The 13342-nt window shown below is 32.6% G+C and overlaps 1 long non-coding RNA gene across 1 annotated transcript; it reads right to left on the bottom strand.

Annotated features, from left to right (window-relative positions):
- Positions 1-521: 521 nt before the first annotated feature.
- On the bottom strand, positions 522-4847 carry LOC104608232 (uncharacterized). The gene is made up of 5 exons (XR_737067.2): positions 4547-4847; positions 4167-4224; positions 1450-1672; positions 1115-1238; positions 522-758 (listed from the first exon to the last, which is right to left on the bottom strand). It is a non-coding gene; the product is annotated as an uncharacterized LOC104608232 (long non-coding RNA).
- Positions 4848-13342: the final 8495 nt, after the last annotated feature.

The raw sequence follows: 13342 nt of genomic DNA, 5'->3' as shown, positions 1-13342 counted from the left end.
GACTAGCTACGGTTAGAAAATAATAGCTACAGTCGCAGTGGCTATAGGTAATAGCTACGGGTGCTATCATCCGTAATTAAAGCTAACTTATGGCTATAGTTTATGTCTATGGCTAAAGACTGATTCAATAATTATATGTGACGTTTTAGCTACGATTTTTTAGTTAACCGTGGCTACAAATTTGATACTATAGCTATGGTTTGTTTTACAACCATAGCTAAATGTTGCTCTATAGGTACGGTTTCAAAATGCATGCTCGAAGCTATAACATTTAGATCTATAGCTACGGTTCTGAGACCGTAGCTAAAAATATAAATCTATAACTACAATTTATTTTGACTGTAGTTAAAAGTTAAAACTATAGCTACAGCTTAAGTAGTCTGTAGCAAAAAAAAAACATGAATCATAGCTATGGTTTTTAACTATTCGTAGCTAAAATTGTTGATATATGGTTGATGGCATTTTTTTTTCCTGTATCAAATACAAGCACAACATATTCCATTTATAATAAAAGATGAAGCTTGAATTCAAAATTCCAATAAAAGATTTTATAATGAAAAAATGAATTACATCTCAAGGTGTTTTAATTGAAAATAAGTTAGAAATGAAAAAAATGTGATTTCTATTACAAGTTCAAGGTTCTTGAATACATGAAACTCAATCCCCCCCCCCCAAAAAAAAAAAAACTTGACGTGTAAAATTCGATCAAATTGGTGGTCAGCCGCACATGTGAAGTTATCTCCTTTAGCATGTTTAACCTATAAGAAAATAATTGAAAATAAGTTAGAAATCACATTTTTAAAGATATAAAATCATGTATGAAAATATAATTATTAACTATGTAATATAAATTTACCTACTTCATTCCTAGCCTAATGTTTAAACAAATTAGAAGTACAAGGATTGAATATCAACCACATTATGCATTGAGCAATATAATGGCGTGGCAATGTGTATTAATTTCTGTTTTACCAACAAATAATTAAAATCAAGTAGAGAACTTAAAAGCAACAACTAGAGGTGGACTCTTTAAGTGCACAAATGAGTGAAATGCAACAAGAAAATAAACAGTTGAAAAAAGAAAAAAACAAGATTCAACTAAATGGTGTCCCACCAAATCAGGGGTTCTGGGAGAGAAGGCTACTTTGATTTGACCCGAGTGCCTGAGCGATAAGTGAGTGAAAGTAGTGAGGCAGAGCAGCACCACTCCCTTAAGTCTTAGTCGGAGCTTTCACACTCTGTTTCAGGAAGGGAAACCACACAATGAGTTTGGGGTCTCAATCATACATCAATCAAAAGTGCCAGTTAGCACCGCCTCCTTTGTCTCTAACTTTAATTCTTTCCTGCCACCCTATAATAGACAATCTATACAACCATCTCTTGAATTGTAGGATGTAGATTCAGGCCTCATGAAGCAATTCTTTGAATTTTATAACAACAAAATCTAACCTGAGCCCCATGCTCCTAGAAATTCAATTGCTCCAATCCAGATAATTGAGGTAGATGCTCTAACACTAACTAAATGCCCAGGAGGAATTGCATGAAGCAATGTTGCTTTTGAGTTTTGATGGAACAACTTTTGGCATTGGGGAGTCTTCTCTAATGGGAAACGGTTGGAACTTGGAAACTAAACACCACGTACATTGGCCATTTGCATTCAGATTTTGGTTTCCTGGAAAAAGAAAAGAAAAAGGGGGTTAGTCTGCAAGGTACTCGTTCTCTTGCAGCCTTATTAGGCCTAGTAAAAGTAATCACACCAAAAGCAATATTAAAACCATCATCTCCAACTTGGGCTAGCGTTTTCCTGTTACTGTTGGTTTGATTATGAGTTAGTTTGGATTGCCAATGGTGATCAGATCTCTGATTACAATTTATGGCTGGATTTTGGCACATTTAGAACCACACAGACACCTTGAAGATATATTTTCTTCGGCATTTATGGTATGAGGTACCACAGATTTGAGATTGCTGCTGGCCTACTACAATTACTCATGTGGGTCAGTCCATTGGAATGATCTACCAGATCCCTGCATCTACAACAGATAAGTGATCACTATCGCCGACACAGAATTTACTATTGTAGGATTTTAGTAAGTTTACCTATGACTGATTTTTGGTTGTTTTAAGATCCAAGTGCAATTTGGGATATATCTAGTGGCAACCATGATTGGCAGTTCATTTTCTTTCCATTTTGCATTACCCTCTCATTTGTTATTTCTAGTCTCCTAAAACAATTGATTTGGACCACACAATTTGCCATTCTTCATGACCAGACCACTGTAGTATTCAGCTTCCTTGTTGTATTCCTTGCTTCCATTACCATGTGCCTTTGTTTACATTGAACTGGACAGTTTTCAGTTAGCCACTTAATGGTTGTCCTTGAGTCACCTTCCACTATAAAATTTTTGCACCCAAATGACTAGCCCAACTTTAGTCCCTAAAGTACTGCAATTTATTCAGCTTCTATTGATTTCTTTTACTTGATTAGTCCTAAATAATAGCAGTCACCCCTCCTTCATGGTTTCTGAAAACTCCTCCAATGCCTAAAATTCCAGGATTGCATAGACTACAACCATCAAAGTTTAATTTTAAGAGATTCGTTGGTGGTGGACACCATTCTGCCCTCAAGAGGTTTCAATTCCCTGTTTAGTTCTGAAATTTTAAACTCATTTTTTTATCAATAACAAAGCTATGACTGAACCATCATCCATCATGGTTACATTAGGCTATGGGAGACAGGTTCAGGTAAGATGGTTTGGGAAACAAATAAACCAGGTTCAGAACAAAGGAGCAGGTCTGGGAACTCAATTTTACAATGGAGACTGATGGTGGCTTCATTGGTCCTACCCATCCCCTTTAATCACAAAATAACAAAACTAAATTACACATAACCCATTTATTTGCAAAACATCCCCTATTTGGTTTTATCATTTTTCTTGTGATTTAAGGAAATAAGGCCCATGACACTCCTTACCAATAACACTAGCATTTTCTCTTTAATGAAAATGTACTTCATTACAATAGCAAGTAGGCCACTTAGGTGGGATATGCAAGTATTTTCTTATCAGAAAGTCATTACTGTTTGGTTAGTTGCCTGCAGTGGAAAGGAGAAGAGGAAAAAGATTAGCTTTTGTAGAAATTTAAATGCATAGATTTTGGAAAGGGTGAATCCAGTTGTTGTGAAAACCATGCCTTCTTATGAAGACTATTCATTGTGTACATTGTGTAAGTTGGAATCAATCTTATTCTGCAGACACCTGGACTGGTAAATGTGGATTTTGTCTCTACGTTGAGCAGATTTTTAGGATTTTGTCTCTATATTGGTTTTCTAATATTCTGTCCATTCCTTTGGTACAACTTCATCTCAAATTATTGGAATGGGATTTGCAGGTTGTTACTAGCTTGGCCGATCCTCCTACTAATATCTCAAATCCACACTTCACAATATCTGCTTGTTCACCTAAGGCACTCACCAATAGACAATTGTTTCTTGAATATATTAAATTGAAAAGACACTTTAAACATGTCAGTTTTACCCATACAGTGTTGCTCCCTCCATACTATTGATGATATAAATTTGAGCCAAATGAAACTTGCCACAGCCTAATGGCTACAAATCCTCTTTGTCCATCCATTTTCATCTCATAATACTATTTGCAACCGGTTACATGAATCCTGTTCTACCTATCTACTCTCTTTTGGATAATATCTCTATTAAGTAACTAGCTTTCATTTTTTTTTCTTTTTCTCTTTCTTTCACTTCAACCACACCTTTACTTGTGTATCCTTCTATCATTCAGTATGTTTCTAAGCTTCGCTATGTCAGAAGTTAAAAAAAAATAAAAAATTCTTCGTATATATGGGCCTATAGAGCCAAAACAAGCCTCAGAATTGTGCAACCTCAGAGCCCTAAGTAAATAAATCAAGTACCATTTTAATCACCAAGTCTTACAACCCACCCCATAGGTATTCTATGTCAGAATAGAAATAAATATGTCGATGAAAATGTATACATTTAGGAAACCTTGTTCTTTTTCAACACCCAAAACTCTTGTACAGCTGAGGTGGCACCACTAAATATGTTGTTGCATTTATCTGAGCAGAACTAGAAAAATAAAAAACAATGTCGAAGCGAATGAAGTAGAGAGCCAAAAACAGAAACTTACATCAACAATGGCACCAACGGCCTCGGTTAGAGTAGGCGAAATGTTGAGCAAATCACGTCTGATCAGATTTTGTGAACAGTATCATTAGTAGCAGAAGATTTAGATTGAAGGAAACTAAAAATAAGAAAAATAGCGAAAATGAAGTGATAATGGTTATTAGTAGGAGCCTGCAAAGGGATTACAAGTGTATCTTCTCATTAGACTCTTAACTGGCTTCTGAACAAATGACAGTTTGAGGTTTTGTGAGAAGATGATTGAAATTGAAGAGAAAAACAGATAACCTATAAAAAATACAACATATTACACAGGAAAAATTGCAAAAACAAAAAAAAAAGAAACACAGATGGGTTTCTTCACACGCTACATGAAAGGTTACTGACCTGGAATCGATCTTCCTGTTCTAAACCAAATGTTGGTAGACCTGGAATCGCTATCATCTGCTGAACTCCAGTCCTTAACAGTGAGTAAATGACAAGACAACTGCTTAGACAATGCTGAATGGGTGGTCGGAGCGGTCGAGGGCTATGAATGGGTGGCCAGATCAATGAACAGTGGTGGTAGTGCTAAGTGAGAAATGAGAATGAGAGAGGCTGAGATTAGGGCTCGATTAATAGGGCTAAGCCACTACGATGGCAGAGAGAGGAAAGACAAAGAGCGGGAAAGGGAGAGCAGACCGTAAAGACGAAGAGCAGGAGAGAGTTTCAAATAGAACAAAACCCCTCGCATTTGGGGTTGTCAATGGGTTGGTTTTGCTAGACCAACTGAACCGAACCAAACTGATTATGCCGGTTCGGTTCTTTCCCAATTAATGTAATATTTGATTCAATATTTTTGGATTATAGAATAAATTAATATAATTTAAGAGTGGATTGTGTGGAAAATACTTTTTTTTATTGATTTATTATCCATTTAAAATAAATTAAATCCCTAAATTCAAAGTCTATTATAACATATATCTTTTATTCTACCTTAAAAATTTTAATATAAAATATTAGGATTTGATGTCAAAAAAAGGTGTTTTTTTTTTTCCGCAAATATAACAGGGTAAGGTGTGTTAGAATTTTGGAACATGTAGATAGCAAAATAAAATAAAAACAAAAGCAGATCATCCCCATAGGACAAATCAAGTTCAAAAGTTTACAGACAAGATAAATTGAAAGTATAATTAAAAATTTGAGAAAATTGATCAGGGTTACACAAAACCTGGACCGATTCATCGGTTCTTAAGATGGACCAGCTAGGTGGACTGTTTTGGTCCTTTTTTTTAAGAGAACAAGGCTAGCGGTAGGATCGAACTAGTATATAGACCACCGACTAGCTAGCTGATTTAATTGGTTCACCTTTCTAAACATTGGTAGTGTGTATATGTTTTATTATGTTGAATAAATAATATGGTTTTGAAATATATAGAATAAATAATATAAATAGATCTTATTTATAACTTTTTTAGTTTCTCATCTTTTATAAATAAAATAGCTAAAAATTACATTTTGAGGAAAAAAAGGTTTTCTTGGCAAAATGGGTGAGCCAAGGTGCCTTTGGTCCATGAAGCACATACAATTATTAATTAATTAAGTATTCATTTATTAAATAATTAAATAATTATTATACTATTACTTTATAAATAATTTTTTTATGAAATTAAATAATTTAGTTTAATTGTCAATATTATTTTCATTGATAATTAACTATTATTAATTTATTTAAATTATTATTTTGTTTAAATAATTAAATTATTTTTTATGATTAGTTTTAATTAATTAAACAATAGTCAATATTTATTTATTTATATTTTAGAAATTACTATCTTTTTATTAATGTACTTATGAAATTGTTAATAATTTATTTGATAGTTTAATTATTATTAAATAGCAATCATTAATAATTAAATATTATTTTGTTAAATATTTACTTTTTTATTAATTTTTATCTGTTTATTAAATATTTATTAGTTTATTAATTCTTAATATATTTATTGTTTTATAATATTTTCTAATCAATTTATAGCCACGGATAACTATTATCTGTGGCTATAGTTATAAGTAGCTTTTACCCACAAATAAGAGCTTTAGCTACGAACAAAACGACCGTAGCTATAGGTCTAATTCTACTTTTGTAACTTATAGCCACCGATATTTTAAAACCGTGGCTATAAGTATCTTTTAGCTACGAACAAAAAGCTTTTAACCACGGGAAAAATGTCCGTAGCTAAAGTTCATCTTTTTGCTACGGACATGAAATTGTGGCTATATCCCATGTTTTAATTTTAACTACGGTTTTTTACAACCGTATCTAAACTTCAGTAGTTATAACCCCATTTTCTTGTAGTGTTAATGTGAGGGTAAAAACCACAGGATCAAAATCCAAATCATCCACTATCAGTAACAGCAATGGGGTATAATGTTTTTTTATCTAGTTGCAACTAGATGATGAACATCAAGAAAACTCTTGAATACCAATAATAGAAAACATCATTAAAAATGATAACAAACATGAAATCTCTCACCAAAGGTAGAAGTACTGCAATGGAAACAATAGGAGATGCTGAAAATGGATTCGTCTTCTTCGTTTCATCCCTTGTAATTTTTCTTTTTTTCCCAAAAACTTTTTTCTCTAAACCCCTTTCCTATTCTTTGATATTTTCTAGAGAGCTGTTAGAGTTGAGAGAGTAGAAAGTAGAAGTGATCTCTCTCCAATTCGTTGGTTAGCCAAGGACATATTAACTTACCTTGCAAGCCAATACAAAATGTCTCTTGATTTTCTGTTCCTTTCTTTTTTGTCTTTTTCTTCTTTTTTTTTTCTCTATCTTTATTAGTGGGTCTCACCTCATAAAGAGGGAACCTCAAAAGCTAATAACCCAAAGAAAGAAAGATGAATAGAGATCCTGGCAGAGAGAGGTGAGTAAGTGAGTATATGAACAGTAGTAAAATAGAATGAAATTAAAGAATTATGTTAAATTTAGAAGGGGATTTGGGATTTTGCTTATTTATTAAAGGATAATGATTATAAGCAAAATTTAGAGAGGGGTTTGGAGGGAAGATAGAAGACGTGAACGAAGAAGAAGAAGAAGATATTCACATGGGTGTCGTAGTATGTTTGGGGATTGAAGAAACATAACACATTGACCCTTTTCTTGTCAGCGCCATTAACTTACCTCTCTCTCTGGTTCTCTTTGTTTCATTCTTAACTCTAAATTAAATGAAGAAAGAAGGAAAAGAGAGGAAGAAACAAAACCGTTTCAAGTTCTTTTGATGTATTTTTTCTTTCTTTCTCTGTTTGTTAATGTTAATGGGTGTTTGGTCATTTTTATTTTAATTATTTTAATTTTTTAATTTCAGTTGGCCATTGTTCAAATCAGATGGTTGAACTATTGACCTAAAAACCGATGGCCAAAGTGGTCTTGGTTCTAGGTCAATTTTTAAAACCTTAATAATAATAATAATAATATTATTATTATTATTACTTTTGAAGCATTAATAATTTATTACTAGCCATATTTATTGCAATAATAATCAAGAATTAGTGTCATATATTGTTATTAATATTTCATTTTTATTGTAATTTACTGTTATTTTCTTAGTTTTAATTATTAATTATTGAAAATAATAAAATTTAGTGTAATATATTGTTCTTTCAATACTTAATTTTTTATTGTAATTTAGTGTTCTTTTTTACATTTAATCATTATTTATAGAAATTATCAAAAATTAGTATAAATTTATGAAAAACTAATTAGGACCTGTATGACGCACATGCTTTGTTAAAAGAATTTGAGGCAAGAGGATCTAGGGGTGTAACTTGGGTGGACCCAATTTGAGCCTGACCTAACTCAAGCAAAACTTTGTACAAGTTGGACTTGAGTTTTCAAACATCAAACTATCATAGGTAGAAAAAGTCTAGCCTAATTCAAACTCATGTTTGTCTTGGGTTGAAACCTTGGGTAGCATAAGACCAATCCAACCCAAATTGAGCCCACCAACATTTTATGATATATATGAATGGCAACGGGGCGGGGAGCCTCTCTCCATCCCCGTTTCCACAAAAATCCCCATCTCCGTTCCCGTCCCTGTTCTTGTCCCCACTAATTAAAATTTACAATTTTATTAGAAAATATTCTAACATATTCAATCATATTTTTAAAATATTAATACATAAACATATATGTGTGTATATTTACATACATACAGATATAAACTTATGTGTGTGTGTGTGTATATATATATATATATGTATGTATTAGTGGTGAACCCACAGGGCGGGGAGTGTTGTCCTCATCCCCGCAGGGGGAAAATCATCCTCATCTTTGTCCGGTTGTCCCATTTAGGATGGATCTCTATAGAGATCGGGGAAATGGGAAAAATTGCCATCCTTTAAGTTGATATACATATTTGCATATTATTAATATATATTCTAATTGAAAATTCAGACAAAACTCTATCCCCCCAAACCTAATTAAGCCCAACCCGAGGTGTTTGGTTAAGCTTGGGGGTTGAGCTGGATCGGGTTTAGCTGGGCCCATCCAAACTGCAACCCTAAATCTTTTTGCCACAATTTTTTTAACAAAACCACTAGTAAATGCTAAGCCTCTTCTCACTTTTCTCAAATTGATCTTCTCCGTTGGGTGATGTCATAGACAAACACATTTGCATGTGATGTCATTTCTTTTCAAAACCCCAAATTTGCCCCTTTATGATCCTTAGACTATGACTCAGAAAACAAGAATGATACAACTAGAAACTAACTAGAAAAGCCCAAACAAAAACAACAGCAAAAAGGTTTGGCAGAATTTTTCTTTAAAACTGTATTTTAATGATTATCTCTTGTTTATAATGCTTTCAATCTTGTGTTTTAGCTAGTGCTGTGTTTAGAAACGAGGCAAATAAATGTGAATGTAAATATTTAGTGTAAAACGGTCCATATAAATTGTAAAGTTGGGTTAGTTTTACATTGACAAATTTATTTTCTTACCAAACATACTTTCAGCTGTAATGGATACAAACACAAATTCCAATAAAATATATGCCTTTTTTAATCAAAAACCCACTTGAATGCAAATTTACTTCTTTTTTATTGATATATGTTTACATCTCAATATCGATGTAACTATACATTGGAAAACATGTTTTCTGTCATTTGTCAATGCATAAATGCATTGTTACCAGACACAATCAAAACTAAATTAGAGTACAAATTTATCCTGAACTGGGATTTACACTCCATTTACATTGTTTCAGTCTTACAGATTATTAAGATTTAGGCTGTTTTCCAGCGAGGTTACTAACCATACATCCTCTATCACCAATCTCTTTGGCGAATCTCTTGACTAGTTAGCAAGGAAAACAGCCTCAAAACCTCCCAAGCATCAGTTCCCCTCTAGTTGGTCAGTCATCCAGAAACAGATCAAGTCTGTAACATAAAGAAGTTGACTAACCAAACAAACAAAACCTCCACCACCTCAACAAAGAAACCTATCATTAATGTACCGGAGAATTTTGAGTAATCACTCCACACATATCCCATAAAATCTTTTAATTGGTGTTTTTTCAGAACCCAATTCATATTGAGATAACTTCCTTTTTCCTCCTTTTTCTTTTTAGATTTGGGATTTATTTAATCTCTTTGAGAACAGTTAAAGGATTACACTTTGTGTGATGACGGGCTCTTTGTGAGGGAGTGGGCATTGGGCTCTGTTTCTGACTTTGATTTAATTGGGAACTGCTGGTGTAGGTGGAAACCATCCATTTACATAAGCATCATCATTTTGGGCCCTTCGGCTTTCATTCTTTCGTTTTGTATTCATGCAATTTGGTTTTGGGTCTTGATGGCAATTCTAGGTGGGTTTTGGTTTTTGTGAGACGTTGGAGGTGGTTGTTGTGTTCTTATGCCTTCACATATCACATATTGGAACCTCAACTGAAACGATTGAGTTCTGTTTATTGACTTTTTGCTGGATTCCACAATTTTAAAAAAGACTTTTTGATGATTAGCGCTTAAAATCTGCTTGGAACTTTGAAAAAGCACTTATTTAATAACATGGTTTGGTTCAAAATGGGCTTTTGCCAATATGAAGACTAATAGTCAGGGCTCATGCAATCTAAGCAAAATTGAGGATGGTGTTCTATTAAGTGGTCCCATCTAAGTTTAATTCAAGTGTTATTTTTTTGGTTATGTCTATTTTATCCAATCACAATTTAAGTTGCGCTTTAGTGAGAGTGGCCAATTTCTTATTCTCTAGATAATTTTTATTAATTTTTTGGAAAATAAATTTTTATTGATTTATTATTATTTTTATTATTTTAAATAAAATTATAAAAAAAAGCATCTAAATAATAATTCTATAAACCACCTTTGTGTTTTTACCCTAACAATGGCCTCCCCTATAGTTTTGAAACAAGTGCAAATACCTCCTTTGCCTTGGATTTTCAGTAATAAAGAGACTAACGTTACCAAAAGACCCTTATGATTGTTAATGCATTATCATACACAATTTAAAGTTTCAACTTTATCCTTCTTGGACAACTTTCAAAGAATAATTCTCCTTACTCTTCTTGGACAAAGTAAGGCAAAAAGGATGAAGTAAAGTAAAATTAATGCATTATATCAACATATTTTATTTGGCATGATGATGAAAAGAAGGTATTTGCACCTTTTTTCAAAACAATATGGGAGGTTTTTGTTGAAGTCAAAACAGTGGGGAATTTCATAGGATTGTTAGAAAAACCCAAGGAGGTTTTTATAATTTTCTTTATTTTTAAATAGTATTTAAATTGGTTTTAAAATAATTAAACTTAATATTTTATATTAAATTTTGAAATTAGTGAACATTAAATTTAAGTAAGTATATTAAGTATTTATTAAATTTAAATTCCTTATGAAATTTAATTAACTATATTAAGTTTTTTTTTTAGTAGAACTTAAGTTGGTTTTAAATTAGTAAAAATTAATGACAAAACTAATAATTTTTATATAATTTTGTATTATTTTATATTATTTTTAATTTATCTTATTCCTTTTATTAATTAAATTCTTTTTATTATATTAATAAAAAAATTATCAATAATAATAATTATCTTTATTTTGTTTAAGTAACTTACTAAATTATTCTTATTATGGTTAATTAATTTTTATTATTTTCAAATGGAATATAAATGGATATAATTTTAAATGGAATTAGATTATTTAGTGTAATAATATATCATTGAATATCTCAATTTCAATATAATTGATCTTTATTAATAATTACAATTTAATGTGTGTGTAATGTGTGTGTGTGTGTGTATAATTAAATTGAAATGGATATAGATATAGATAAAGTTAATGAATTTTGTGAAATTTAATAGAGTAATGGAGATGAGAGAGAATTAGTGGCATTAGTTATTAAGGAGAGAGTTAATAGCGTATTTAATGAGGAGAGATTATTAAAAGAGTTAATGAGAGAGGGATAATGGTATGTTAATGAGGAGTGCTAAAAGTCTTAAAGGTGATTGGTCACTTTAGTTATTTTGTTCAATTTAAAAATTAGAAATTTCAAAAAAAAAAGAAAAAAGATAAATGTTTTTGGGAAGAAACCAGAAAAAAAAAACCAAGAAGCCATTTTAATATATAGATTAGATTATCCACCATCCTGTATAAACATAAAAAAATATATATATAACATTGCTTGGTTCAAAATGGGTTAATGGCAAGGGGGTTTCAATCAATCCATGCTCATTGTACAAATAAAATGAGAAAACATATGAATCATACCTGTTTCATTGCAAAAACCATTGCTGGAGGCGTTTGATTCAAAACAAATAACAACAAAAGAAAAAAAAAAAAAGAAGGGGGGAGATGGAGTGGTGGTAATCAATATTTGTTCTGCTTTTTCAGGAAAAAAACAAGAAAAAAGGTTGGAAATTGAACCTAGTTGTTGCTACAAGTAGTGAGATGTGAAAATAGAAAGGAAAAGTGAGGAAGAAGATGAGGCAAGGGTTTTAGAGTTGATGGGGGCATTTTGAATATCAAGAAAAGTTTAAATGGGCAAAATTGGGATGGAAAATAAGAAGTGCTTCTTGAAAATGCAAGAAGCCATAAGCCACTCATAAACTTCTTTTTCTAATAGGCTGTTTTGATGGAAAAAAACATGCTTACTACTTTTTCACCAAATGCTTTTTGGGGGGTGCTTTTGGCTTCTAAAACTTAATAAACACTAGAAGCACTTATTTTAAGCCCCGCCAAGCATGGCCTTAGCCCAATTGGAAAAATAAAAGGAGGCTTTAAAACTTATGAGAAGCCTCAAGGGAGGTTTAAGTCTTTTACCCTACTAGTAATTAAGCACGTGCCTTGCATGTATAATTTTTTTTCATATTAATTACTTGAATTTTAGATATATCATAGTTAGGATAGAAATTGAAAATTAACAAAAGTAACAATATGGTAAAAAATAAACTTAAATATTTGTACTAAATGTGCACCTGCAAAAGTTTTAAATTACAATAACAATTACTACTACTACTACTGTAGGTGCATAGTGCTTGTTCAGTCCCTCAGAGCACAATAAACACTGGATTGATACTACATGGATGAATGCGATCAACCAATAGTTGATCTTTCCCTATGATAAACCTACAATGCATCGCAAGTATGCGATGAACCCATTTCCAGCACAAGCTCAAAGCAAATACAAGTTGAACCCGCAAAAGGGGCTCACACGTAGAGGTGTAAAGTGGGTCGTGCAAGGCCAGCACCCATGGGAGGCCCGTGCTAAAGGCGAGCTGTGCCATGTTGGCTCGCAGGCTGTGCCGCCCTCCCAATGGAAATTTTAGGGGTCGGCCCAGCATGGCCCACGACCCAAGCCCAAGCGGGCCCATGTTGTGTTGTGCTGTGCTGCGGGCCTAGGTCGGGCCGGGCTACAGGTCGTGCCGTGGGCTTGGGCCATGCCGAGATAGGCCATAGGGCTGGCCTTGGGCCTGGGCCGAACCGGGCTACAGACACTGAATGACTGAATGGATTATGGATATTAGATTATCAGTACAGGATACGAACAATAATGAATTTACGAATTACGATTACCCAAAGAATAAATAAATAAAAGTATAAAACAATTCAAATAGGAATTTAAGAATTTTATTTCATTTAAATTTGAATGAATAATGATACAAATTACAAAGCATACAATTATACAAATATTGAAATTA

The sequence above is a fragment of the Nelumbo nucifera genome, chromosome 1 (assembly GCF_055504915.1).
Source record: "Nelumbo nucifera cultivar China Antique chromosome 1, China Antique-T2T, whole genome shotgun sequence".
In the NCBI taxonomy this organism is placed as follows: domain Eukaryota; kingdom Viridiplantae; phylum Streptophyta; class Magnoliopsida; order Proteales; family Nelumbonaceae; genus Nelumbo; species Nelumbo nucifera.
This window is presented reverse-complemented; position numbering and strand designations above follow the sequence as displayed.